The sequence below is a fragment of the Mus musculus genome, chromosome 3 (genome assembly GCF_000001635.26).
Source record: "Mus musculus strain C57BL/6J chromosome 3, GRCm38.p6 C57BL/6J".
Taxonomy (NCBI): Eukaryota; Metazoa; Chordata; class Mammalia; order Rodentia; family Muridae; genus Mus; species Mus musculus.
Genome location: NC_000069.6, coordinates 22,409,237 through 22,413,471, shown reverse-complemented (window position 1 = coordinate 22,413,471; position 4,235 = coordinate 22,409,237). Strand labels below are relative to the sequence as shown.

General features: G+C 41.7%; 1 non-coding gene across 1 annotated transcript; it reads left to right on the top strand.

Annotated features, from left to right (window-relative positions):
* Positions 1-3,420: 3,420 nt before the first annotated feature.
* On the top strand, positions 3,421-3,549 carry Gm26354. Its single transcript, XR_003954824.1, has one exon. It is a non-coding gene; the product is annotated as a small nucleolar RNA SNORA17 (small nucleolar RNA).
* Positions 3,550-4,235: the final 686 nt, after the last annotated feature.

The following is a 4,235-nucleotide window of genomic DNA, read 5'->3' as shown; positions in this document are numbered from 1 at the left end:
ATTTCCTAAGTTCCGCGGAGTTCCGGAACCAAGATGGCGACCGCTGCTGCCACTATAACTCTTAACTTGTTATAAAATAAAATAAATATAGTAATCATTTCTAATTAATTCATCAGAACATATTAATTAAAGAAAAATAAACATTTTTGAGAACCAATACCCAAGCACCCATATCTCCTATATTTATCTTTTTTTTTTCTTCTTTCTATTTCCTTTCACTCAAGGCATGACACATGGTAACATCCAGTGGAGCACTGCCTTGAACACTCCAGTGAAGTCTGCTTGACAGGCCAAGAAGCATGGGAGCACTCCCGAGGCATAGAGTTTCAAAAGGAACTCACCTCCTGGAGCTTTGGCGTTCTCATTAACCTGTATACTCACACCCTATCCCTGTGTTAGTCTATTGTATGGATCCACGTGTTCTCTTTTAGTATTATTTTATTTTATTTTATTTTTAAATATTTTTATTAGGTATTTTCCTCAATTACATTTCCAATGCTATCCCAAAAGTCCCCCATACCCTCCCCCACACTACCCTACCCACCCATTCCCACTTTTTGGCCCTGGTGTTCCCCTGTACTGGGGCATATAAAGTTTGCATGCCCAATGAGTCTCTCTTTCGAGTGATGGCTGACTAGGCCATCTTTTGATACATATGCAGCTAGAGTCAAGAGCTCTGGGGTACTGGTTAGTTCATAATGTTGTTGCATCTACAGGGTTACAGATCTCTTTAGCTCCTTGGATACTTTCTCTAGCTCCTCCATTGGGGGCCCTGTGATCCATCCAATAGCTGACTATGAGCATCCACTTCTGTGTTTGCTAGGCCCCTGCCTAGTCTCACAAGAGACATAAGTGTCTTTTAAGATTGAATTCTGACATAGCTAAAGCCTCCCACCAGTGTTCCAATGTTCCAGAAGCCGAGGAGCTTGGAATCTGGTAGAAAACAGTAAGGAAGTTACCTATTCAGTAACTAATTAAGCATTACAAAAGACAGAGTCAGCAGCTCAGGGCTGGTCTGCAGAGCATTTACTAAGGACAGTAGCCAGTCTCACCCAAACAAATGAATACCAGGAAAGTGCCAGGGAATCTCACTGAGACAGGGATCTTCTCTACAGCCAGGTATAGCAGGCTTCATTGAGTATTAGAAGCAAGTTGGTGAATTCTTCTGACAAATGGACATTCTCCACAGATACTTAAAAGTTACACTCATACAAGAAATTATCAGGGCCCAGCAAATAGGGGGGTTGTGGTATTGCAGTATTCATGAGAAAGTCTGCTAGAGCAGAACCCCTGGTGGTGGGCTTAACAATAGACTAGCTTTACACCTGGCTCCCTTCTTAGAGGCAGCGGCCTGGTCCCCGCCTTCTTTTGATGTATGCATTCCTTTTGTATTGTGCCACTGTAACTTGGTGAATGTATCTCACCTGGTTTCTTGTTATTCTTCTGTATAAAAAGTTTGATGCTCGACTTGACAAATTACATTCAGATTCTACACAATCTCCTGTGTGCATCTGTCTGTCATTCCTGCCTGACTCCTTGCCCATCTGTACCCAGAGACCCATCCTATGCAGACAAGGGACCCAAGAGTCTCTGCGGCAGAGCACTTCACTGAAAAAGATTCCAGAAGAGGGAATGTGTTAAAAACAAAATAAAAGCATATAGTAAATTAAATTATTTGGACTTCACTTTGCTCCGCAGATAGTAAGGATCATTTCATGTTACATGTTTCTTATTCTCTTAAAAGTGGACCCAGATATAGCTGTCTCTTGTGAGACTATGCTGGGGCCTAGCAAACACAGAAGTGGATGCTCACAGTCAGCTATTGGATGGATCACAGGGCCCCCAATGGAGGAGCTAGAGAAAGTAACCAAGGAGCTAAAGGGATCTGCAACCCTATAGGTGGAACAACAATATGAACTAATCAGTACCCCCTGGAGCTCGTGTCTTTAGCTGCATATGTATCAGAAGATGGCCTAGTCGGCCATCAGTGGAAAGAGAGGCCCATTGGTTGTGCAAACTTTATATGCCTCAGTACAGGGGAACGCCAGGACCAAGAGTGGGAGTGGGAGGGTGGTGGAGTGGGTGGGGGAGGGTGTGGGGGACTTTTGGGATAGCATTGGGAATGTAACTGAAATAAATACCTAATTAAAAAAATAAAATTAAAAAAATCATTTTAAAAAGTCACAAAGTTAATTGTCATAAAATAACTTTTTAAACTGATGAAGCATGTTCTCGTACATTTTCAGGAAAGAATACACTGTTCCAAGTTGACTTCTAATTTTGTAGAAGGACATGAAATATTAAAAAGAAATGTCACTATTTAAAGAAACCCTTCTAAATCTGAGAAGGATAAATGGATCAAAGGTATTTAAAAAAAATTTCAAAGCAGTTGAAAATATCAAAGTCACTAGCCTGAGATAAGAAAATTTAAGAGTATACATAGCTTCTGAGATGAGGTGAGTCAGGACTGTGGTGACAAGGAGAGCATTGAACTGGCTGTCAATCCTCAGGTTTTGCTGAGAGTTAGTCACTTACTCACTTGGCTTGAGTGACTGTGCCAAGCCAGTTCTCAGAGTAAATTAGATGTATGTAAATTCTTTTTCAATTGTAATATTCCATGTCTATCATTATTTTAAATTGCTATTATAACCTAAATTTCATTTACAATTCTGCCTTCTCTAAAACTAGAAATTTGTGAGTTGGTCCTACGATGTAATTATTTGCAATCCACTTGACTGAAATGGATTTTAACCTCAAAATGAAATGCTTTCATTGCCTAACCTCTGACATGGAGTGCAGTAAAATTTCCCATCAGACTGCCAATGAACTGAGCACACACCTAGTCCATCCCCTGAAGACATATTTATCACTGAATACAAATTTCATCATTCAATTGAAAAATGCCATGAATTGAACAGTAAGGAAATGCATTTTGTTCCAGCTGTAGAGAGACCTTTGCAGAGACTCCTGAAGCTGCCCAGCTTCCAGGTTATGATAGCACTGCATTCTTAAGAATCAATTTATCCCATCTACAACCAGTACATTTTTCTATGAATTTGTTTTAGTCACAACAGTACCTTCCCCTGATTCAACCAAGAGCCACCACATTTATCTTTCTGTCCCTTTTCTTCTTTCTGGGGAAAGCACAACTGAAAGCTTGATTTCTCTATTAAGTTCTATTGCTTTCTCTTTAAAGAGGGATTGTTAATATCTGTTGTTTGCATTTAGCTAAATTCATGTCAATTACATTTTAACCTTTAAATATTTAGCAAGTGTTCACTCAACTTTGATATCTAATAATTATATACATTGAAAAATATTTATATCTACTTTTTCCAGTAACCTTTGTTCATGGTCTAACAACAGGATGGACAAGGCCATTTGTTAGGTTCAATTTTACCAAAAGAATATCAAATTGTTCCTGCCTTTATGGGGGAGGGGGGGTTATAGCAGATATGTCTTCTGTGTCATATGTGTGCCAACAGGTGGCAGAGAGGAGAGGGACTATATTCTACCTATGAACATCTGAATGATTAGTAGACTAATATTCCCTGGGGGCAGGGAGGGAACATCCCTTAGACAACCACCAGTCTGGTGCCAGGGGTCCTAGGCAGAGAAGTACCCTGAGATGAACACCAGTCCAGCAGTTTGCAGACCCAGATGGGATCCCAGAATGGAGAATAATCCAGAAACTAAAATAACCCCATCTGGGACACCCCAAACACCACATCCAAAAACTTACCAAGGAATTAGCTTGAGAGCTCCAATCAATGACCACCAGGCCTGTGCCATGGGTCCTACAAAGGGAACTAGCCAGAGATGACCACCAGTCAGATACTGCAGAGACTGGGAGTTGTGGAGGGGGGGGGGGGGAGACCATGCCTGAGACATAAGGAGACCCTTTTTGGTGCCATAATGCAGATATTGGGCATAGCCCTCCTGAAACAAGCCAAGACACTCAGAATCCCCGTGCCAATAAAAGGAGCGTGTAAGTGGTAGAGAAATTGAAGAGAAACAGAGGAATGTGGGCACAATGAAGAGAGGCAGAACTGGGAACTAGAGAGTAGTGAGCTTAATGCGAAAAACCAGTGATCTCATCAGGGCCATGCTGGGGTCATGGCTGGGGCTGCCACTGGGTGCCACATCTGGGTCCATGGCCCTGCAACAGCAGGGCTCTGTTACTACCAAACGCAAGGCAGACATATATGATCTGGGCTGCTGCCCAGGGTCATATC